The 25,939-nt window shown below is 39.3% G+C and overlaps 1 protein-coding gene across 3 annotated transcripts in view; it reads right to left on the minus strand.

The window, feature by feature from the left end:
* The window catches only part of GRM3 (glutamate metabotropic receptor 3), a 104,845-nt gene extending 79,468 nt beyond the window's left edge, over positions 1 to 25,377 (minus strand). For 2 of the 3 annotated variants that reach the window (XM_015875612.2, XM_015875707.2), the window contains exon 1: positions 24,638 to 25,377. The gene's annotated coding sequence lies outside the window, so the exon portion shown is untranslated. Of the gene's footprint in view, positions 1 to 23,775; positions 24,025 to 24,637 lie in introns of those variants that run through there. The other variant, XM_015875795.2, reaches the window with a different exon arrangement.
* Between the last annotated feature and the right edge of the window lie 562 nt (positions 25,378 to 25,939).

Here is a 25,939-nt window from a genome sequence, read left to right on the forward strand (position 1 = left end):
TATTGCTGTTATGGATAGATCTGGTTTCTATCATAAGCACAAAAAAAAAAAATAAATGAACAAAGATGTATTTAGTTCAGACTCTGGATATCCTTGTCCAAAACATAAAATGCTTCCTCCTAATCATATCCTGGATGACAATAACCAAGAAAAAATCTGAATTCTACCCATGCTGTTAGTTATTCCAGTCCAATATTGTCTGCCTCAGCTTATTGTTGTAAAATGACCACCTTTCTTCTGGCCACACAGCATGCAAGGGATGTGGGAATCTGCCTGGTGGTTGTGAATGCAGTGCAGACCTTTTTCTGTCTATCATGCCATCAGGCAGCACCAAAGCCCTCAGCAGGTTGTTTTGCCTTTGTGCAGTGATGCTGCCTCTACAGAACAGAGATACTGACACTTACCTTCTCTGAAAAGCAATTTGACTGATAGCAGTGGCTAAAAAATAACCTTAGAAATAACAGGAATGACTGTTTAGTAGGATTATCAGTTACACCACTGAAATTGTGTGAAACCACCCACAAATCTCTTCCTTAGACAGAGAATAAATTCACCTTCATGAAAAGCTTCTCCTTATGTTCTGCCTGCAGAATTAGGTTGAGCATTTTATTTTTATTTCTTGGCACTTGCATTTTCTTTATTGTTAAAAATAAAAGACATCTTCTAAAACAAAAAGAAAACATAGTCACCTAAACATAACTGTGGTCAGATCCCTCTCTGAGCTGCACTGGGGACAGGTCTTTTGCCCTAGAAATTACTATGGCTGGCATGTTTGCCTTGGTTTAAAGGAGAGTGTTTTCATGCTCTTTTCCTTTCTTCATCAGCTTTCTTCTCTTTTGTGTCTGCCTGCCTCTTTCCCATTCCTTTCACAGTTGCTATTTTTGCTCTGAGCAAAGAACTGAGCCATGCTCTCACCCTCTCATGGGCTCTGTGTACCCTTCTCAGGCTAGCAAACCTGACCATCTCTAGAGCCAAACTTTACATCCTCCCTGTGCTTTTCTAATACCCTCAGCTTCATCACACTTAGCTCTCTTCCACTTCTCAGATATTCTCTACTCTTTCCCCTGCTTTGTCATGCTCCTAGCAGAACCCAGCACTAACACATCTGGCTGGTGTTACCTTGGGTGCTGTTTGTGTCTCTGATGCAGAGATCTTGATGGACTCTATGTCAGTCAGTCCTCTCCCCTCTGATTTATTTTATTCATTTTAACCACAAGATTTTCAGGGAAAGGGACAGTCCATCACTCTGTGTCATTACCCACTGTAGCACAGCATAGGTCCCCCATGGCTCAAGGCACCATATTCTTCTTTAATATACACAGTCATTCTGATGTATCCTTACATTTCTCTGAACTTAATTCATTCTTCTGCCTCTCTTCCTCCTCTGTCTATTGTTCTTTTAATGCTATCTTTCTTTTAGGCTCTGTGGTTCTCCCTTTTCCCCACGCTCTCCCTGCCCTCCTCCAGAGCTGTGCTGCCAAGACTTGGGCTGTTGTACAGAGGCAGGAATGGGGCTGGGGGCCAGCAAGGAGCTGCCAGGAGTGGTCAAGACACTTTGAACCCTCTGCCTTTGTAGGCTTTTCTATGCCTGATCTGAAGTGGGCAGAGAAATAAAAAGAAGAGGTGGAGCTGACTAAAGAGCTCAACAGAAGTGATGTTTTGTAGAAAAAGCTGCATGAGCAATAGGGAGAAAACCTTGCTGGAAGGAGCATTTAACATCTGGCTTGCACAACCTCTTTCCTTGGAGATCTAGTTACTTTGTCAGTTTTCCTGGCTTCCATTTTCATATCTGCCTGTTTACTTGTTTGTCATTTTCTCAGTTTCTGCTCAGCTCTTCTTCCTACCAATCTCATATGTGTGGCCTATGGGCTGCTTCAGTTCAAACAGTGCTCCCAAAATCCCTTGATTGGGGTGCTCCAATGAGGCAACAATTAATTTATGTATCTGTAATTTGTTTATCTTCTTCTATAGAGTCTCAGAACAAGCCTCAGGAGAGAGATATAAATGATGAATGCAAGTTAATAGTACAGAAGTCTGAGAAAAAATACATTAGGATGGCACAGCAATAGTGGGTATAAAAACAACTGAAGCATGTGGTGAAGTCCCTCCTACATCATAATATTTTCACTAGTAATATACATGGTAGTTTGTGCTAAAAAATCTGAAACTTAAAAGTGGTAAAAAATTAAAGTCTCCACACTGCTACTGAGAATAAAGATGGTTAGGCAAACTATCCTCAGGGTTTTGGGGAATATAAGCATAATAGGTGAATTTAATTCAATTCAATTTTAATAATGCAAAAAACTGGAACCTGGTGACATATACTAACAGAGCTCCCTCTCTCACTAATGCAGAGATGCAGAGCTCCCAAGAGAAAGACATTTCTCTCTTTCAATAAGAACATTTAATAAGGGAGGAGCTAAAGAATCTGCCTCTCCTGAAGTGGAGAACAGTTTATCAAGATTCATCTAGGCAAGATGCATAACCCTCCCAAAAGCTACACTTTGGAGCATACTCCTTCAAGACATATTTTAAAACTTGGCCTAGAGCTGTCATAACATGACTAGGAAGGAGTAGCAACTGTATTTTCTGATACAATGAAATGCAGATGAGACCATTTTTAATTGTTTAACAGAAACAACTGATAGGTATCACTATATACACTACAAAGTTTCTGCCAAATGTGAGCTGTTTACCATATTTATAACATTTTGTGTACCTGTGTGAGCCTAAGAAGTTACCCACGTGAGCTATTATCACGCAAGGGGCTTGAGAACAGCTGATACAAACCTTCCAACATACAAACAAATAGGAGAAGCCTTAGCCTCTCATGATCATCTTATTGATCTGTTTTAATATGCCAGAAAGAACTGTGAAGAAATGAAGTAGAAAGTGGTCATACTGATACAAAAAGTGAGATTTGCTTCAATTTGTTCACTAACAAGCCAAAACAATGAGAGCTGAATATCATCTTTGGATCATAAACTGCACAAGTCCATAGGATATCACACCCAGCAGTCATAAAACAGAGTAGCCCCTGTGTCAGAATGTAAGTGTTTTGGAAATACAGGGTGTATTATCATCATGGGATATGTTTCTACTAAAGTATTTTAGCATAAATTGTGCTAATATTGAATTTGGGAAAGATCATGCAAATAGAAATTGTATAAATTCTTGGGTGAGTGGTGCATTCCCAGGAAGTCAAGAGTACAAAATCCCACTTCTATGAGCATGAGCATAACATAAAAGAAAGCTTTTATGTTATTTACACATAATCATAGAACAGTTTAAGTTGGAAGGGGCCTTTAAGTCTATCTAGTTCCAGACACCTGCTATAGTCAGGGATACCTCCCAGTAAAGAAGACTGATCAAAGCCCCATCCAGCCTAGTCTTAAACGTTTCCAGGTTGGAGGCATCTACAGCCTCTCTGGCTCTGGCTTCAGAGTCTTACCACCCTCACAGTAAAGAATTTCTTCCTAGTATCTTGTCTAAATCTACCCTCATCCAGTTTAAAACAATTTCCCCTTGTTCTATTACTATAAAACAATAAAAAATCCCTCCCTGTCTTTCCTATAGGCCCCCCTGAGGACTCTCCAGCACTACTGGAAGGCTGCTATAATGTCCCCTGGAGTCTTCTCTTATCCAAGCTGAAAAGCCCCAGCTCTCTTAGCCTGTCCCCATAGGAAAGGTCTTCAAGCCCTCTGACCATATTCTTCCTTCTTCCTTCTTCCTTCTTCCTTCTTCCTTCTTCCTTCTTCCTTCTTCCTTCTTCCCTCCTTCTTTCTTTCTTTTTCCTTCCTCCTGTTTTCTTCCCTCCTTCCTAATTCTCAACAGCAGTAAAATTTGAGTTTTCAACCTGTCTTCTCTAAACCCACATGGGTCTGAGGACTAATTTAATGACAGTTATGTTTTTCTACTTTTCTGACAAAAGCAACTGTAAAGCCAATGCACTTACAGAAGAATCTGCATTCACACTGGTCATTATGAAAGGTTTAGAGAAAAAATAGTGAAAACCACTGATACAGAAGGAATATTTTTAACTCAGGAAAAGAAAAAGAATCAAGATTCTCATGCCTTAAACAACCAAGAAGCAATAAAAAACAGAAGCACCCTGGTAAATGGAGGACCACCTACACATATGTCAAGAAAGACTGAAAGGCAGAGAAACTGGTTGACAACAGGCTGACACTGTCATTGCCCAGAGAAAGTAGCACAGAAAGTGCTGAACTGAAGTCAAACTTGCTGAATTGATCGCTGGGAATTGGATATTTTGACTGTGGCCTAAATCTCTAACCTGGTGCATGAGTCATGGCCCTTTGCTCTGAGAAATGGGAGACCTGAAATTCTATCATCACCCCTGATGACAGGGAGAAGAGCCTGGGGGCTGGAGGGAGATAGTTAGATGGTGAAACTGCTGAAGAAGCTGGGTGCTGGAGAAGGGCAGCTAGAATGGGAAAGTGCTGATTTTATCTTATATTACAAGAGAAATGAGCCTAGTAATAAGAATGGAAATAGCAAGAATCTCTGCAAATTGCTAGCCGGCTGTTTTCACATTACCACAGTACCTATTTTTGGATAATGTAAAATTTGGGGATATTTTATTATACAGCAAGATGACTGGTCCATAGAAGTTGAATTTGCTACAGCAATATGTCAGATACGACATCATCAGCCAAGTATTAAAAATATGAGAGCATTAAAAGTATTGAGAATTCTGATTGATCCAGTGTTCTATGCAGATAAGACTGCAAAGTGCATTTTCTTTTACCTGACTTGAGTTTACTCACTGGAATAACAGCCTGTGAGCTAAAAATAGCCTGTCAACAGCAAACAACAGCCAGCTTTCCGCTCAGCATTGTCTGTTCCCCTACTTGCTCTGCACATTGAGCTACTCTTTGTTTCTGTGTTAAATATCCAATGGAGAGTTATCAGGTGGATTGGAGATCAAAGGTTGTCTGCACTTCTTAATATCTGTGGCATTTCTCAGCTCACAGATCTAAACCAAATAAAATAAAATCTTTCAGGAAAAAGATGTTGACAGAAGAAAACCATGACCTGCAGGAAAAACTTGGGATTTTGGAGGGGGGCACTGAAACAGCAGAGCTCAGATATATGGTACAAGACAAAGACAAAACTTTACAAAATGACAGTCTTTGGCATTGTCTTGATAATATTTAGCTGCTTGTTCATTTCTATATTATAAAAAATATGGTTTTAACACTTTAAAATCTTCTGTTTCTTAAAAATATCAATAAAATCCTCAGTATTTTCCCTAGGCTGATTTTTTTAAAATATGACATAATTATTTACAAAAACAGATGTCCATCATAACAAAATGTCTAATTACACATCTTTTTAAACACAGCTTGATATTAGAACTGGATGATTTTTAGGCCTGACTTCTGTACCTTCACTGACAGTTGGGTTTTATTTAACTCTGAACTGGAACATTTAAGAAATGTTTGGACGTAGTAATACATGTGTCATAAAAAGATTTGTATCCTTGGAGTGTAAAGTATTTTTGATGGATTTAAGCCATAAATGTTCAGTATTATGAGACTTAAATGTTTATATAAGGAAACAACCCCTTTGGCCTATTTAGATATATCTGTGACCATGAGACGATTAATGCAGATGGATCTGAGAATCTGAAGTATGCAAAAAGGTATGCTGAATTGCTTTCTTGCTGTTTAAGGTGCTACAACTCAGAAGTTATTCAGTGATAATCAGTGGAAATTCTTCAAGTTTATGTTGGAGAGATCATTTTGGATGTAATGACATTAACAAAAATGAACTTTCTGTAACACAGCAGAAATCTGCAAATACTAAATTCCAGTTTTAGTAATTATGTCCTAGAGGAGGAAAACTAAACTATCAAACCCACCAGTGCAATAGAATCGTCCACAAAGGTCAGTATTGTGAACCAGAACAAGCAATGGGGCTGTGTGCATTCCCAGTTGTAAGTCTAGTAATGTCATCAGTTTTCTGCCTCCTTATATGCTGGCTGAAAAGTGTGTTTGTGTGTGTCTTACATACCCTTATGTGTATTCGTGTGCATGTGTGTGTATTACAGACCCTCTGTACAAGAATAGAATATAGATTAGTGTAGTGAAAAGAAGAAAAAGTTCCCAAAATCTTAAACCTTAAAGTGGAGCTACAACCTAGTCTACAAGAACTGAGTGGCTACCCATCCTCTTATAGTTCAGCAGGCGATTCACATGCAAATGTTGCTAATGGCTGGTTAAGCCAAAGTGAAAAGAAACATGTGGAACTAAAAAAAGTGGCATTTTTTGAACATATAAGTTAATGAACCTTATTGACCCAAACCATGCAAAAGAAGTGATTCTATTTTTGACTCTGATGAAGGCACAGGTGATGGAATGACACAGTTCTGATTCTGCTTGTAATCTTGTCCTTGTGGTCTTAAAGTCAGTTTGCTTAGTTAGAGAGGAGAAAATCAAGTGGGTGGGGAAATCTCTGCAGGATTACAGTATGTGAGAATCCCCAAGAAGCCTCAAGAATCCCCAGAAAGACTTTTGCTAGCTCTATACAAACCAACATCAAAATGAGAGACACAGAGAAGTGCAGCAGGGGAGCAAGAATAAAAGGTCGCTTTGAGTAGAAAAAGGTGTACACAAGGGAAATCACAAGAATTCACTCTTGGGGCCAATAAGACTCAGATTCAGCCTGCTTTATGCAGGAGGGGCAAAGCACAGTGTTTTATCAGAGAGTTTCAAATACACGACAGCTTTTAAAAGAGAAGACAGCAAAGGCTTAAGTTAAAAATGGAAAGAATTCAACCCACCAGTCACTGAATTTAAACTAAGCTAAACTCTCATGAACCCTGTCAGGGAATTTGTGTTCAAAAATGAAAACAGGAGACCTGAGGTCTCTGGATCTTCTGACACAGGGAGGAAGAATATGTATATATGATACCACAAACGCCTCTACAAGAAAACCTTGAGTCTAGCAGAAGCCACTTTCTGACAGCATTACTTGGAAGGAAATGTATTTGCTTTAATTTGTGCAGGGTAGCCTCCTCCACACTCAAATCACAGAAACTCTGAGCCTAAATCAGCATTATGAACAGGAAACAGTGTTTTAGTTTAAAAGTATTAAGCTTTTGTCTTAGTGAATCACTGGTTTAGTCTTTATCATAACTAAAATGAAGGTTATCACCTAAGCATTGTACATAAACTGAGAATAGATTTCAGATTTGCATACTTTAATATTGGAGCAAAATGTTGACAGCATTAGATTTTTTGAAAAATAACTTAATAATTTCAGAAAATGCTGTAATGAAATCCTTTCAAATTAACAAGATTGAGATGAACAGTGTGCATAGGCTTGAACACTTGCCAGGTTTTCTAATAATACCTCACTTCAACACAGTATTAATTTGGAAGCCCTGAAGATTATGAATATCTAATTCAGAGATCTAATGATTCTGAAGGCATGCAGGCAATAATGACCTTCCAGCTGGCTCACTTGTATAAAGCAAGCAAAAGGACTTGCCTGTATTAATTCCTACTCTGAATCTAAAAGATTAGCACAAAGAATTTAACCTTTGAATGGGGTTAAAGCAAAGGTCTATGTAGCCCATGTCTGACAGTATTCAGTCTCTGACAGAGGTCACCATTGTACACATAGAGAAGCACGAGCTTAACAAGGGACACAGAGAGTGTGCCTTTTGGTAACATCCTTTTGATGATGCTTTAGGAAGGCATCACATCTCTATTTAGAAGTTTCAGAAGGTAGAAAATCCTCATGATTTAGCTGTAGCTTACACATGTAGAAAAGTTAAATCTCAGTGCAAAGGCAAACTCTGAATTCAAGAATAGAAAGTTCATTTTGCAAGACAAACATGTCTCCAAACAATAAAGATAATATCTTAGGGTATCAGGTACATTTTTGCCCTTGTTCTACTGAAGGTATTGCACTTCAGAGAGATCTGCTCTTTGGCAGAGATGTAGAGCAGTCTCTTGTGGAACTAAATGAGGAAGGACAACTTAGCAAAGATCACAGGAAGAAAGAGCACACCAAGTTCTCCTCTCTCACTGACATGGCACTTCGTTTAAGGTCAGTCATAGAGCAGACTGACCAAAGTCCTGACTAAAGTTTAAAGCATGTAAGAAATGTGGATAAAACTAAACTTGATCTGCCGGAGTCCCACACTAAACATTTAGGTAAGATTCTTTTAACCATACAGTCACATCATATATTTCTACAGCTGATTATTCAGATGTCCCTTGATAGTCAGTTTATAGACAAAAAAACCCACAGTTTTGGACATGACTCCTGTCTTCCTACAGTAGGTGTCTAAAGTGGGTCAGTTGAGTCACTCCATAAAATGTTATTTTCCTTCTTATCATAGAATCATATAAACATAGAATGGCGTGGGTTGAAAAGGATCTCAAAGGTCATCTAGTTTCAACCCCATGCCGTTACAAAGTGTGATTATTTACAGATATAGGTACCTCTGTCTTCATTCTGTGTCTACTGAGAAAAATCCCACTCTTAGGCGCTTCCTTTCACAAGATGACGTTGTGTAGTAAAATGACTAATGGGAACCTGATTCCCGGATAGCCATGGAAGTAGTGAAGAGCAAGTGCAACAAATGACTAAAGATATTCCTGTCCATAGGGAGTACAGAAATACAGATATTTATTTACTTTTCCCCGCTTAGTCTAAAAGATATCTGGGAACAGAGTTCCCAGCACTATTGACAGTGGGAGGGTTGTGGGCAAAAATGAGGAGACAACTGCCTACATGCAGATCCAGATCATTTTGTACTCTCTGCAGGCCTAAATGTGCTCCAGTGCAGGGTAATTTCACTCTAGAGGAATGTTTTCGAGCTGAGAAAATAAGCCTGTTTTGTAATTTCACGTAGTCTCTGATGACCTGCTGAAAGAGATTGTATACTAGAGAGGATCAGCTCCTGACAATGAAGACCGAAAAGAACTTGGTAAGCAATCTGTGTATAGACTAAAGGTTACTTCAAAATTTCAGGGAGGAAAGTGCTTTAGAAGCATCTGATAGATGTCAGTAAGCCATGTGCTTGAGTTCTGCAGTAATGTAAGTATTAGATAGAGTTTCAGGCCCTAAAACATGGCTGACAGCCAGAAATGAGGGCCAGAGGTATGGAAAAGTTTGCACAAGTCTTTGTCAATCAAGCAGTGCAAAGTCTTTCCCTTCCTCTCAACAAAGTGAAGTGAACCAATGGGAGTCTGAACATGGGCCAGGAAACTAATATATACCTTAGTGAGGAAGTATCCAATGGCCTGAGGTTTAGTCAAGGCTTCTGCCTCCAACTTCTGAAGCATCATAGATGGAACGGACTAGTGGTTCCATTTGGTCCAATATTTTGCTCAGGCAGGGACACTCAGAGTAGGGTGCCCTGAACCAAGGCCAAGCCTTAGTGAGGAACAATGAAAAAGGAGGATGAATTGTTACCAGTAACTGTGTCCTCATGAAAGAGCGAGCTGATTCATTTTCTTTTCAAATAATCAACTTAAGGAAAAGCTGTGACTCTTAAACCATGAGTCAATCTTGGAGTTTTAACTACTATTCTTCTTCAGATATTGACCGTAGTAGAATAATCCATTCATGGAGAAAAGAGTATCTGAAAAATTAGATGTTTTTGTCATTTGCAAGACATTTTTAACACCCCCTTTTTACCAGTAATAACTTTTACTTCCACTCTATTTTCTTTTCAGATCAGTGTTATTTCTTCCACTAAGCATAGAGTTCTTTAATAAATCACAGAATCACAGAATGACCTGGGTTGGAAGGGACCTCAAGGATCATGTAGTTCCAACCCCCCTGCCTGGCAGGGCCACCAAACATACACATTTACTAGAACAGGTTGCCCAGGGCCCCGTCCAACCTGGCCTTGAACACCTCCAAGGACGGGGCATCCACAACCTCCCTGGGCAGCCTGTTCCAGGGCCTAACCACTCTCCTAGTAAAGAACTTCCCCCTAACTTCCAACCTAAATCTTCCCTCCTTCAACTTGGAATCTAAGTGTTTTATTTAATGAGCATAAAAGACAGCAATGAATCATACTAATTATTTGTTGGAACCATCATGCAACTAGTATTTTGTGCCATGCAAAAAGCGTGGTCTTAAGCATGTCTTACTCTCAGATTTTAATTTCTTATGATAAAAGGCATAACAAAATAACCCTACTATAGGTGTAGAGGAAAAAAATATCTTTGGACCCTATTGTTCCACAGTCATCGCTTTGAGCCTTTTCAGGATCCAGTGGGAATGAATTTTTCATGGTTTAATGGACAATTCTGGAATTTGAGCCTACTTCAGAAAACTGCCTGAAACTCACAGTTTTCCAGAACACATCAGCAGTTTCAGATTCATCACAGATGTGGCCAGGCCAGATTGTAAGCTAAACTGTTATCAAGCTCAGGAGGTGAGAAATTAATTGGGGTGAAAAGAGAACATTGGTTGCAGTCATTAGAGAAAGAAGCAATGAACTTCAACTGAAAAAGAAAAGTATAGGGCAGATGTTACTGAAAACTTCCTGGTCCTAAAAGTAAAATGGCACTGGGACAGAGAATATTAATTAAACTTCTTGTCAGAAATCACATGACAATTCTGAATTTAGACTGGGGCAGGAGACAGATATCTGACTTTCTCTTGTCACTTTCAGCATTATTTATGTTACACACTTCCTGTATTTCCCATATTTAAAATCTCTGTTCATGGAGCTTGTAGCAGTGCAGTTGCAGCAATTTACACCACTATGGCGACTGGGATTACATGCTGGTGACTCATGTTCTTACACCATCAACTCCTCAGCAGTTTCCCAGTGGTGATGACCAAGCTCAAGCCAGAATGTGCTATCCAGTCTCAATCCAGCAAGACAGTGAACACTGCTGCAAGTAATGCTTTATTGCAATGCAAGGATTTTGCTGTGAAGTGCCACTACTGCTGGAGTAAGCGTATGGAACGTGAGTAAGCTGACATTTGAAAACCTGAAACTACAGACCTTATTGATCTCTTGAAGCTATTAAATGATTGAAGCACAGTACACTTGACAAATTGAACAGCATTGCCAGTTGGTGTAACACGGAGCAGCTGTACTGTCTTTGTTGCTAATTCATCACAGTCTAGGATCTGACCCACTGAATTCTGAATTAAATTTTTTATGTATTCATGAACTATTTATACTGCATGACAAATCAATACTTTTTTATTGTTCACCTGACTTAGGCTAGATACAAGCAGTATCTTGGGAATATCTCAGTCTTCTCTGGGGTCAATACAGAAAGGACTTAAATGGTGAAAGATACGGTATTTTTTGAATGGAAGAAAAATTACAGGGCAGGAAAAGGAGAGTGTAATTTAGGCTAAGTATCAATGATATGAATAATACATTTTTTCACAAACTGATGAAAAAAAAAATAATGTCCTTTTAGGAGAAGACATGCTATTCTTTATCTCTCTTTACGAAGGAGTATTTTTAATTTCAAAAAATCTTCTCTTTCTGAATTTCATTGCATTTTGTATGAGCCATAGAATCTCCAAGGAGTTATTTGAATTTCAATACTGTCTCATGATTTTATTAAAATATACTCTAACCCTGCTTCAATAATTAACATGAGCATTGGGCCCTTATTCCTAACAACTAAAATCTTTCACTAATTTCAAGTTTTCCTTAAGTGTATTTTTGATTGAATAATTGCTGAGTTACAGTATTAACAATTTATTCATTATAGGGAATACATAAAAATTCTTTAACTATATTTTTGCAGTTTATGCTTTTGCCAGTGTGTTTACTGTCTATTTACTACAGATGATGCCTTGAATTAATAATATAAAATACCTACTAGTTTCATAATCATCACTGCAGTGCAGGAAGCATTAGAGTTCCAGTAGTTCTGCACTGATGGTGTCAACAGATTTACTGCATTCATTTAGTTATGCAAACATTCCAAAACCATACATTTCTTTATAAACTTATATAGAGTATTTCTTACTCATGGGGGTAGCAAAACCTTTGAAAATGCATATCTAGGCTTTAAAGTTTAGACTGCAAGTCGGCAAAGCATGCTGTTGCTCCCTTGCTTGCTTGCCTGTTGTCCTAATATTAGAACTCATTTCATGCTGGATTTTGTAGACATGTACACTTCTATACAGTTCTTATAGAAAGAAGTAGGACTGCTCATGAACTTTACCTAATAGGCTAGATTGTCATCTATAATGTATATAATATATTAAGCTGCTGTTTCTGGTGTTGATCAAAACTAAAGAAACACCCATTATGAATGATGAGTTTATGTACAAATCAAGCAGAGATTTATTCTCTCTACAAACATGCATGCTATTCCTCTGCATGACAGAGCTTACTTCTCCAAAACAACCTTTTTTTTCCCCCCTGCTAAAGTGTCTCCATTTTTCCTCTCTTCCCCAAGACAAACCTGTCACTCTTTGCTCTTGGGTTATCAGTGAGGTAGAGAGATTTTTGCCATATAGAAAGTTGTAATGTAAGATCCTGGAATAGGATCCTGGGGTAGTGTTCTGGTCACCATCACAAGAAGGCTGGAAAGGACCCTGAAAGATCAACCCAATTTACTATTATCCAGACGTGGACCAACTTACATATTTTTTTAAGACATATCTTGGCTAGCTTGTTTTTAAAAACTCTTTGGGGATGCACTTTCTTGACATCCCAGCAATTAGTTCTGGGATTGCATCCTGCTGTTTACCAATGAGAAATAAATATTTCCACACCTCGTTTTCTTGCAATTCTCTGTATTCTGTCTCAGCGCTTTGTGATTCTTCAGGAAACGAAATGGTCAAAACTAGGCTACATACTCCAAATGTATCCCTGGCACTGAAGAGTAGAGAGTGATGCTTACGCTCCAAATCTTACAGACAATATTCTTGTTTATTCAGTACCAATATGAAAATCGTGTTGGTAAATGGTCAGTTGAACACCAAAATAAACAAAAAATATTGTGTAGTAGTATCCAGCAATCAATTTAAAACAATTCTTTTGGGTCAGGTACAAACAGGACTACTTTCACAGGACAATACATAGAACTTTGCATAATTTTGCAGAAGGATCTTAATTAATCATGGTGAGTATCTGGAATCAATACAGATGGATAATGCATTCACATTAATCTTATTGAAAGAGCTTAAATTTTATTTTAGGAAAAGATCAGTACAGAAAGTTCCAGTCACATCTCGAATTCCTTCTGCTACTGCAGTCACGAAAGTTTTGCTTGAGAATGGACTTAAGGATTCAAGACCTGCATTTCAAGCAAATTCCTTTATTAATAAATAAAACTTAGGTGATTCAATACACGCAAAAGGATTTTGTAAGGGATAATAATGAAGAAAACTAGAAAAAAATATTAAATGGATTAACACATTTTATCAGTCTTAGGTTGGCTAATGAACAATTAGCTTAGTATTTAATCCCCCTCGATCCATTTATTTTTGCAGCTTTTACTCTCTAAAGATAAACATGGATGATTCTAAATGTACTTTTGTTTGTTGAAACTACTCATATTAGCATTACATTGTAATCATTGGCATGGAAATGTTGTTACAAATGGAAATGGACAAAAATGGGACATCTTAAAGCACTTGGAGCTTTAAAAACGTTGTGTAAAAACTTGCAACACTCTAAGATAGGACTGAGATGGCTACTGTTGATTAAATATGGATGACTCTTCAAATGGAAACTGTTTTTTAAGGCCTTGGAAATGCACTTGACCATCTAATTAATGGCACTACAATGCCAGGATCACAATCAGAAAATGAATTTTAGGTACTTAATGAATATATCTGTGTTCAAGAGACAACAAACCAGAAAAGTATCCAGGATTGCCAAACACTAAACTCTTAAGCCATGTATTTTCAATGGAGGGAAAGGGTATTAGGGCATGTCCTGGAGGTTGTTCCTGTATTCCCCCCAATGACTTAGTTTTCCAGATAGTAAAAAGTTCCCTCTTATGGAGATGAAAAACTTTCTCTTAAGTCAGTACACCCATGTAGCATTTATTTAGCATCCCCAGTGTGACCTGGTTAGATAGAGAGTGTAGGAAAACGTCTGCTCTCACATGTAATGGCTTGTACTCTGATATAAAGTTATGCCAGTTAAACCTTCAGAGCAGCTGCTTACACGTTCAATGAGAATTCAAGGTTTGGTGCTAATAGACAGGAACTAATGAAACAGACATAATGTATTTTAGTTTATTGAGATGTATTAAAATATCATGTTGATTGGTTTGAAGGCTAGACGGGATATTTTTGCGGCACTGTTAAGTTGCTCCATGAATTGCTGCAGAAACTTGAGGTTTTCTTGGTAGTAATAATCATGAGTAGTTTCATACGCATGAATGTTGCAGTTGCAAAGGGCTCTCTGAGGAGCTGTTAGGGCATGTACTTGTGGCACCTTCATCAAAATCCATGTGATGCTATTTGTGACCTAGTTGGTTTGAGATATGTTCGAAGTTGGCTAGGGTAAAATCTGAGTCTTAATAACAGAAGAGAAATTAAAGAAAATAGGTATAAACTGTGCCTAGGGGGCATGAAGATCTGGATTCTTACCTAATACCACACTCATTAGGCTTAATGTAGAAAAACTCTGTGTGTGTTTGCCAGAAGCAAAGTTGAACTGCTCACATGAGGCTTCCTGACACACTGCTCTGTAGAATCTGGAAAACATGAGCAGTTTCTGCCTTTTCATGGGTGTATAGCTGGAATATCTAAATTATCACTGGTCCCATGTTTCTATCCACCACTCAACTCTGCTGCATTCATTGGTATATTTTATGCTTGGAGAAGGGTTGGAGGCTTCCCTGCTACTAATGGTGGCAAAGGCCATGAGTACTATGTCACCACTGAACCTCTGATATTTCACAGTGCAGAAGCCCTGATGGAATCTCTGACTTGTAGACAATCAGGCCAGTCTCAAGTCAGTGACTATGACAGCCACTTTGTTCTAAATATCATTCATGCTAGGCAATGCAACAGTTAAAAATCCTTCTGCCTGGTAACGATTGCATCAACATCACCCATATAGAGCCCTCTGGCAAAGATAAAAGAAGAAGTAGTTCAAACTACCCAAGAAGTTTTCTTCTGAAATACGTACGCAGTTGTGAGGGCTGACAATTGCTTTGTTGCATGTGTTCGTGAACTAGAAATGACTAGAAGCAGTCAAGAAAAAATGTTGTAATTTGGGAGATGACAAAACAAGGACATCATTAAAGCCTGATACACTGATTGGACTAAATGTCAGTTGGAGTGAGGCTTGGAACATGGAACAAAGAAATATCAGAAAGATTCTAAAAAAGTGAGCAATACCAAAAGAAAAGTAATTATTTCATGGAGTCAAGAGGTAAGAAGACTGAGAGGAACATGGTTTAAATGAAAGTTAAAAAGCCAAAACCCCAACATTTTGCTATGTAAAAAGCAGGAGTGGAAGGTAATCAATTGGTTCTAATTTCCATGGTAGAAAGGAGAGAAGTGTCAGACAGCTGCAGAAAGTAGGATTTAGTTTAATTTTGCAGACTTTCATTTCATAAGAACAGAGAAGCAGTGGCATGTGCTGGTGCAGAAGTCTGTGAAATCTCTGTTGTTGCAGATTTGAAGGTTCAACAAATACCTGTTAGGAAGGACTTGGAGTTTTGTGCTGCCTTTGTAGGGGGAGATGGATTAGATGAATTCCCTACCAATGTCTTTATCTGTGAAAGTATATTCAGGAAAATAAAATGTTGTATAAGTCTTTGAAAACGAAGAATCTTATATCAGAAAGGCCTTTTCCTACCATTTCTACTGTAATGGATAGAGCTCCTGTTCAGGATAGTTTCTAATTGGGACCTTGTACCCTTGCCAGGAAATTGTAAGAACTAAGAAGCATCGCCATTCTCTGCAGCTAGTTCCTGGATGTTGATATAAGTTATCTCAGTCTAATTGAAGATGTTTTTATACTTCCTTCCTTAAAACAGATGAATGTAAAATAGGCAAATTGAAAGGAGTATGTGGAGTGTTGGCTTTACCTCTTTACCTACTGCCTGAAACACCAGGATCAGTGAAATTTTAAGGAGCAGAAATATGCCCCACAGAAAAGCAGGGAAGAGGACATTGCTGGGTCACACCACTTCCTGCTGTTACATCTGGATGCTGTAAATAACATTTCACCCTTTGGTCTAGAATTCTAGGCTGGTTTTCCCCTAGTTCCCAGGAGCTGGTGTTATTTCTAGACTAAGATTCTTATACTGAATAATGACACTAGAAATGTGCTTGTCCGAGATTGATACTGAAAGGATTAAATCTCCACCTCTAAGCTTTGTGTTGGATATCTGTTTTTGGGAGAGATCTTGATCAGATTGAGCTACATTATTGAGAAATTCATGGTGTTTAGAAATCTTGAAAATGTCAGTGAAATGATGAAAAGAAATCAATTTTCCCCTGTTCCTCAGAGGATTTATTACTGACGAAGTGCTGATATTTCAAATAAAGACACCTTTCCCACATTTTCCTTCTCTGCTTTTCACAAATGATGGTTCTTTTAACATCCTTCTCTCCTCTTTGTTTGCTTAGAGGATCAAAGCTTTTTTCTTTTTTTTCTTCTTCTTCTTCTTTTCTTCCAAACAGTTTCTGGAGTGTTAAAAAGCTCCACCAGTATACTGAGTTTACATTACAAACAAGTTAACATTCCCAGTCTGTCAGAGCTTTTCTCCTAGGATACCAAGGAAAGCAAAGTTCAGCTAAAAGGCACAATTAATCTGAGATCACTTCTGAACGAAGAAAAAAAGGTTGTTTTAAGCAGGGCTGTTCTCTTCTTGAAGATTTAAAGTTCACTTCAGAAAGGAAAATTATTATTCTCTGAAAGTTATTTTGCTTTATTTGTATTCCTACAGCTATCCCATTAGATCATCTTCCCTTTTCACTCATAATATCATCTTAATGAATCAACTGTGGGATTAGCTGTATGTAAATAGATCCTTATCGACAGCCCCATTGACAAGCAATCAGATGGGAAAGGGCACAGACCGCATGTTGCTTTGCTAAAACATTCATTTCTCTGCTGCCATGAAGACCCTAAGGCAGACAGCTTATTTTTGGGATACAAAGAAAGCACTCTTCTTCGAAGTAAATGTACCCTGTAACAATGGTGAGATAAAGAAGTGGAATTTTTGTTGACATATCATTCCCACAGAGGCAATTTCCACCCTGTTCTCAGCTTTTGAGAGCAAAGAGCATAACCAGATCACTCATCATCATGCATCAATCCTATGTAGGAGGGGCTTGCATCTTCTTAGGAAAATGTCTCTAGCTCTCATTACCTGTTATTGCCAGGGCTCTTCTGAAGCCCTGGAGTTTTCAAGGAAGAAAGTGAACAAACATAAGTATAAGAGCACAGGAGAATACACAGAAAAGAGTTGGAGGGTAGATTTAACAGATGCATTCTTACAGTGTATAGAAAAACATACTAAAAATATTCCTATTATACATTGTAAATGTTCTATGTAAATGCTGTTCTCTGGTAATGAATTGCTATTAAATGTTTCAAATTGAGGAAAATCAGCCCATTATTACTATTTATGCAAATTATGTGCTGTATAGATTGGAATTATATTATTTTTTTTCACCATTTTGGTAAATTTTATTCCAGTATTGCTACATTGATGTCACAAGCAGTTTTTGTTGTTGTTTGTAGATTTGTTCAGTTTTTCTTATTGCTTCTTAAAAGGAAAAAGTTAAAACACTTGCAAAATAACCAGAACACCTGTTGGAAGGTAAAAGCATCCATCTGTTTTACACTGAAATGTCCCAATTATTTTACAGTGGATCAAATTTAGTGTCAGGTGACATACAGTGAAGATGTCTTTTTGACTGACTGCACATTAGTAAAAATGCAATTATAAGTTTATGACAAAAGCCAGAAAGCTGATGATTATATTCCTAGATTGTGGTGCTCAAAACTCAGGTAATGACATATTTTCATAAAAAATTATAATGTGTTTTTTTTTGGAACCTGTCTCATCATGGCAAAATAAATGATATTTTTGCATAAAATAACAACTTTAAAATACACAGATTTATTTATTTATTTATTTATTTATTTATTTTGCATTCTTCAGCCATACCAGCTGATCCAAGCAAACAAGCGTGTTAACAAATCAGAACTGAACCCTCTGTGTCTTACTACACAAAATATATGTTTCTCTTTACTCCCACCATTTTGTCTATCTATCTGCCTTCTCAAGAAAATACATGGAAGCAGTGAGAAACTGGGAAAAAAACGTAAAAATCATTGTACGGCTTCTGGAAACATTATAAATTTGCTCTCCTTTCATTTATTTATTTATTTTTTAAATCAGATCTTTTGCGTTATGTGATCCTAACAGCAGGACACTCAATTTCTGCTAAGCATCACTACGGATTTAACTCGCACTTACAGAAATTTCAGTAGCAATTTATATAAATGCATAATTTGCAGAAGTTAATAATTCTTGGCTTTTGAAGTAGGGGAGTTTTATGATTTCCAAGTCCTTTTCAAATTATGTATAGCCCCATAATTCATAGGTCCCTGTAGAGGTCATTGTTTTGATCTGATCACAGAGTATTTGGTGACAGGCACATAGCGCCAACCTCTCTGAATTCTAGATTTGTCATCAGACACTTCAGTTTTGCTGGAAGAAGTATATGGGGTTGCTCCATACAATCAGATAGACTCTTGTTGCTCACATATCTCTAGACTCTGCACAAAGCTAACTCTGGGGAAATGTCTCAGCATTGCCAGATCCCACACTCAGTAAACTGCCTGCAGCATACTCCTTCGCAGACTGCAGAAGTAAACTTTCAGTCCGCCTAACAACATGTGCTTCCGAGGACAAACAGTCACAAAAGCAGAGAGACTGAGTCTGATTATGCAGTTTATGAAATAGCTGTTAACTTCCCCAAATGCAACATATGGGTAGAAAGTATTGTCCCCAGTTTGAGTATTGACTAGTTAGTGGAGATTTCCATGGGAATGGAAGTTAACGTGTAAGTCTTACTGTATTTCTCAGATGAGTTCTCTGCTCTCAGTCACCACATCCTGCACATCTTCTTGCTTTGCTTTCCACCAACATATCATCTTCTAAGGAAAGGCTTTTCAGTTTTTAGGTTCCATTCAGTTCCTTCCTCCTCCCAGCTAGCCTGCCACCTCGTCTTCCCTTCTGTACCAGTTGTAGGTCAGTTCCCTGTATCATCCAGTGCCCCTGCTGCTCTTTTCTTTCTTATTTGTGTAATCTCTGCTTTCCACCTTTGTCTGTGCTTTTCTTCTGTTTTCACCTCATTCCCCACTCTTTCACATTCCTTCCCTATTTTGTTCGTCTCCATCTCCTCTCTTCAAACACTTTCTCATTTTCATGAGGGAAATACTGCATCTCACCTGCAAACCCTGCCTACTTTTCTCAGCCTGGTTCTCTGCTTGCTCTTCAAGGAGATAGTCTAAGATAATTAGTATAGTTCAGTTTGAAGGGACCTACAAAGATCATCAAGTTAAGATGCTGTTCATCATTCTGCCTGTGAATACGTTACTTTTATCACACTAATTCTTTTTATATAGTCTGATCCATGAATTGACTGACCTTGTGGTTGCCCACTGAACTTTTGTCTTCATTCTCCCTAATGTGTGCTTGCTGTGTTTGTCTCAAGACTCTATTTCTCCCTTGACTTCCCAAGTGACCCAATCCACCTGCTTCAACTTTCTTTGTTCTTATAACACTATCTTTGGATTTAACCCTGAGACCATATACAGCTACAAATTTCCCCTCCTTCCTTTTCTCAAGGATATACTGATTTGTTGATGTGCATTCACCTACAATCACTGCATGCTGACATCTTGTAAGACTTCTTGGTTACCACGGACTCTAAAATTATTTTACCTTGCTCCTCTTTACCTTGCTTCTTTATCTTGTCTTCATACTTCTGATTACCGTGGGAAAAAAGTCACCTCCACAACATTTTCTTGATGAGTCTACCCTACCCCTACTGCAGTGCTGTCACCTTCCTTAATCAATATGCTTGAATGCAATCCTCTGCCATACTAATTTTGCAATTCACTTCCATAAAATGAGCAATATGTATGCCCTCCTAGTTGGGTCACAGGATGCTCTCTAGACTCATAAGCATGAGTTTCTTCTTTATCACCTTTACCTACTTTCAAATCTCCTTAGCCCACAGTTGACTTACCGGTCCATTTACTTTTCTCCCAGCTTGAATAGTCCTCTGAATAACTTTCCTATCTTTACTCTTCTTTTCTTTCATATCAAGCTATTTTACTCTCTTAATTTTTTCCCATTTTGCCTCTTTGTCTCCTACAGCTCTTTCTATTTTTTTTCTTCTCTACCCACCTTCCCATTGGAGCATTTAGGATCTAACAACATCCACCAAAATCTGACCCAAGTTCCCTTTTCATCTCTGAAATGTTCCTAATCCATTCTCTCCGTACTCTCCATCCTTGATGCATATTTGATATCTTTCATATACTTGGTCATGATCCTGTATTCCTTTGGAATTACCGTGAAAATGACCTTCAAGTTCCAGGTCTTAAGCACTATCAAGGTCAAGCCACATACTAGACTTTAAAGTTCTCTGAGACAAGGCTGCTTCAGAAATGGAGGTTAAAACTGTACCATTGCATGTGGTTAAGCTGAGTCTTAGAACTTTTGGAAAAGCTACTATGCTACTGCATAGTTTTTTGATGCAACCTATTGATTTACACAAGGAGCCCGTAAGAAGCAATACAATCACTGACTACATAAATGCTCATATAATCTCAGCAGAACTGCGAACAGTAGCATGATAATAGCCCCAGATACATCATTTTATATTTAAGAAGATATTACATATACAAGATAAAAGCAATACGCAGCCTTTTTTTTTACCCTCTTTTTTTTTCTGTGTATAATTTTGTATAGCTCTTCTTTTTCACTTTGACAGTTTCATACTGATTTACACCCATATGAACATTTGTTGCATTGCTTAGAAAAGCAGCTAGATAGCATATTCCTTGGAGTACAATTTAAAAAATGAACATTTCTGAAATAAAATGCTAGAAAACCTTGTAGGACAATAGATAAGCCAGAAAATTCATTTAGGTCACCCGCTGGATTCTGGGCTTACTTGAAAAAAGAACCAATTGCACTAATCTGTAGCGGTTAAAATACATCTAACAAAGAACCGTGTTTTTGTCTCAGTGGAAGTATTTGACAGGTCCACTGAGGCTGTTCCCAGGCATCATTGTATGAAGGAGAAATTCCTATTTTTTTGTCATTTCACTCCTATTACTAAGATAAACTCATGATTTTCAAGCCAATTTGAATCTTCATAAAAAGAAATGTGTCCCAGATCTTTCTGCCAGTTCAGGGCTAGGTTACTGCATTGAAAGTTGGCCTTAATGAGTTCAAAGAGCCAGCAATGGCCAAAGCCAGAGATATGGGGAGACACTACCAGCTGAATACTACACTTCTTCCCTTCCAGTTTTGGAGCCCACGTCCACAACCGCTGAGTGCAGAGACAGAATGGATGTTCATTCTCCTCCCCACCCCTTGGATCTGGTTGTGGTACCATTTCTTTGTAAATGCAACCCATACAGGTGTGAAGTACAACCTTATTCTGCACACTAAAGTGGGGAGCAAGAAGACAATCTTCTCTTTAACTCTTTGACCTGAACCAAGTTCCTGATTGCTTAAAAACAGCTGTCAGCTGCATTAACAAGCAGAAAGAAAAGCTGGTCAAGATTGTAAGATCTTTATGGAAGCGAATGTATCTTACTGTAGGTTATACATATTCAAACATGAAAATAATACTTTCTGATCCTGTAGCGTGTCAGTCATCTCTGTTTTGTTCTGTGGCACCCAGAGACTGACAGGACACCTAGTATTTTACCAAAAAGGAAAATGTCTACTAATTGATCAATAAGTATGGAACAAGTTACAAGAAACAAATGGCAGAAATCCTAATAAACATTCCATATGGCTTGGGCAACAGCTTTCAAAAACTGAACTGAGTGAAGTCTGTTCTATATGAGGCTATTGGCAGGTTCAGCATCCTCCTAGAGAAGATTCTGTGCCCCATGAAATCTTTAGGCTTGATTCTCCAATCACACTACTAACCTAACCTCTATCTAATATAAAATTTTGCCCACCATGTTTAAAGGAAAGATTATGGAATAACCCCACCAGTAGAACCAGGTCCCAGTACTCTTCATGGGATTCTGCAAGCTTCAGAATAATTTATCTCCTGTGGGACACTTCCATGAGACAATTATATTTTCACAGAGCGGCTGTTTAGCTCTGTTAAATGTCAGCATGTCTCCTTACACCTTCTTCCTTTCCAAATTCAGCTCTACTTGTGTAATTCAGATCTCTGAGCTGAATGATGCCACTATTTCTAGTGCATTTCTTTCCTTTGTCTCTCCGGTCTGATTTACTACCTTTCTTCCTTACACTTTAAATAAGAACAAAAACATTAAGTGAATCCAGAAGGAAATGTTACTCCTGTATCTTGCCTTAGGTTCAATTTCTAAATGGCAAAATTAGAAACTTACTCTTAGATGAGATGCTTAACTTTATTCATAGAAGCTTATAAGTAGGTCATCAGCACAAGTAACCAAAGATCAACAGCAATTGCCAAAGTGTCTCAGCTCAGGGATGAAATTCTTGTTGTAATGTACTTGATAGCATTGCAATTTTGCTTATTTTAAAGCTACTGAATGGTAGAACATTTGATGCGTTTTCCATTTTAAAGCAGTTTTTATATTTTATATGTAATGCAAGACTTTGGAAATACAGAGAGCAACAGTGCACAGCCCCATTCTTAAAAGAAAACAACAAGCTAAAGAGCTACAGAAAATAAAATACAAATTATTCTAACATAGGACAAATCAACTTGCATTCCTTAAGTAACCAATTTATGAAGAAGGATTAAAAGGGACTGCTAATAATTTCACCCATAGGGTGAACAGGAACATCACAATTTTCCTGTTACCCTAAGTGTGAATATAAGTGGCTTAATGTGTGATTTATTCCCAGTATACCTAAGGAAGTACAGTTCTTGTAATGGCTTGTATTTATCAACATAAAGAACAGCATAAGAAGTCACGAGGATTTAGATGTGTTTGAAGAAAACAAAAAAAAAAAAGTATCCTAAAATATGCATTTAATCAGGTGGACTATGTGCTTTTCAAATTGTTTTTGTGCATATTTAATCAACCTGAGACATATACTTATGCAAGATGAAATATGTACCAGTCTGTATCCCAGCCTGTTCTGATTCACAATTTACCAAGAGTTTTTTTTTCTTTTTTACTTGAAATAATTATTTTAAAAGTTCTCTAAAACCATTTTCAGCAGGTGGCATGAACAAAGAACTCAAAAACTATCAGCAAATCCTTAGCCCTGTTCGACACAATATCAATAGCATATATTGATACCCAGTTTTTCATGATACTCTTTCTCACACCCACTCATGTATATCACAGTAGCTATGTATGTCTGACACACATACAGGTGAAATATATGTACTCACACACCTACAGGTTCTACACACAGATAAACATCACCTAGGAATAAGCATACATTCCTATGAATCCATACATGTATACACAATTATGCACCTAAGCACACACAAGCATGGATACACACAAACAGAAGCCCAGAGACACAGAAATATAGGCAGTGCACACACATAAGCACAATCAACTCCAGAAACAGACATATATATCCATACAGCTGGATGCATACTCACATGGACAGATGGATATACAGGCATATATATATATATATATAGGAGAGTTTATACTGGCACAATAATCCTTGCTTTCTCCTTTCTTTTTGAAGCCTTCCAATTTTAGGATTCAGGAGTAAGCCAGGTTCCTGCTGTGGACACACCTCTGGAGAAGCAAAGCCTTTCCAGTTTCTTTAAGGTCCCCACCTCTCTCCCAGCGTCAGATCTGGGAGATCAGCTGGGAACCAGCACAGCTCTCCCAGCTGCTGGCTTGGCACTTTCCACCAAAGCTTAAGAAAGGGTAGAGGACAGCAAGATATCTTCCCTTCACTCCCAAATCCTGCCTCCCTGTGAGCAGAAACCTTTGAGCAACATCTGGACACAGCTGCTTTACCCTGGGCAAGCCAACCCCTTAATGCCCCCCTCCGTTTGTGGAGTACTGGGATCCCCCTGCACCCTACGTCCCCTTCACAGCATGACAGCCATAAGTACCCCTCACACCTTCTCCTGTTCCCCAGATACCATTATCAAACCTCTTTTCAAAATGCCACTCTAAACTTTTTTTCCCTGGCTGCACAGCCTGCAGTCTCCTGGTCAGAGGCTGCATCTCCTTGGGAGGGCAGGGACTGGGATGCAGGGGCTAGGATACAGGGACTCGAAGTGCAGGGACTGAGAAGCAGAGATCTGGGATGAAGGACGTGGGATGCAGGGACCCAGGATGAAGGGACTGGGATGCAGCTATTTAGAACGCAGGGACAATGGATGCAGGGATTGGGATGCAGGATGTGAGTGATGGGATGCAGGGATCTGAGGCATGGGATGCAGGGGTCAGGATGTAAGATGCAGGGAGCAGGACGTGGGATGACAGTACCTAGCTCCTTACCGTGCAGTGAAGGTAGGTCCCGGCGAAGGTCTCCAGCTGCTTCCAGTCATCACGAGCCTCCCGATGTGCTTGTTCAACATCCACCGGGGAGTTTCACCCCCCGAAACTTGTGTGAGCTGCTTCCTTTGGGAACAGTCACCGTTCGTCCCCCCCTACTTTGGATCGGATCCCGATGGAAACTCATCAAGGCCTCCTGGGCGGTCGGGGGTAAGGCTGGGAGAGGGGAGGAGGAGAGAGGGACAACGGGAGGGAAACACTGCGATCACCAAGTAATCGTCCCCTTCCCTTCTCCTCTCTGGAGCACCTCCTTCCCGTTCCTCCGGGAAACTTTGCCTCTTCTCGGCCGGGCAGCACCCGGCACCAGCGCTGCTAATTGGGGTCCCTTTTTGCAGCCTGACATCTTTCTAGAGCTCCTCTCCTTTCTGGGCAAAGGGGGGGTTGGTGCAAAGCTCTAAATTAGAAGGAGACCTAGTGTTGCACAGACACGGAGGGAGAGCCGGCTGGCATTTGCCGACTGCCACTCCCGGCACTCGGGGCGTGCGCGGAGGGGTTGGCTGAACCCTGTTCCTATCATTTATTCATACGCTGCCTTTTCAGTTCTAACTTTGAAGCTGCCTAATCGCTCACGGCGCTACCGGGAGCGGGGCGGTGGCACGCAGCCCTTGGAAGGGCCGATGTCCCCGTGCTGCGGAGATGCGCTGCCCGCGGCTGTTTAACGGCGGGCGGGAGCGCAGCCCTGTCTCGGGGGGATGACTCGGAGTAAGGAGGGGGGGGGACGGGGGGAGAAAAGGGGGGGGACACGGGGACGCTGCTGTCGCCTGGCAACCCCGCATCCCTGCCCCGAGCATCCCTCCCCCAGCTCCCGGATTGGTCGGGGCTGGGGGTGACGCCCCTCCGAAGATGCTGCGTTGTGGCGCTGCGATTGTCGCATCCTCAGAGCTGGGAGCGGGCAGGGGGCTGCGAGCTGACGGCTGAGAGCCTGGGCGGTCCGGGGGCTGTAGCATCGTCCTCCTGCCTTCTGCCTTCCAGCTGGCTTCATAGCTTGGCTTCTGCTCTACACCTCCTAGAAAAAATGCTTGTATGCATATAGATGGAGATATAAATATGCAAATGTATGCGTTGAGATATAGTTTATATAAGAAAACATATTCTATGTATTCTATCTGCATTATCTGTCTTCCGTCTGTTATCTCTATATTCCCTCCCTATATTTTAGCTGTTTTACAAGGAAAGCAAAAAGAAAGATAGTTACTGGGGAAAGAACACTCCAGCGTGCAGCAAAGCCGGATGGAAAATGAGAAC

Source organism: Coturnix japonica, chromosome 1 (genome assembly GCF_001577835.2).
Source record: "Coturnix japonica isolate 7356 chromosome 1, Coturnix japonica 2.1, whole genome shotgun sequence".
Lineage (NCBI taxonomy): Eukaryota > Metazoa > Chordata > Aves > Galliformes > Phasianidae > Coturnix > Coturnix japonica.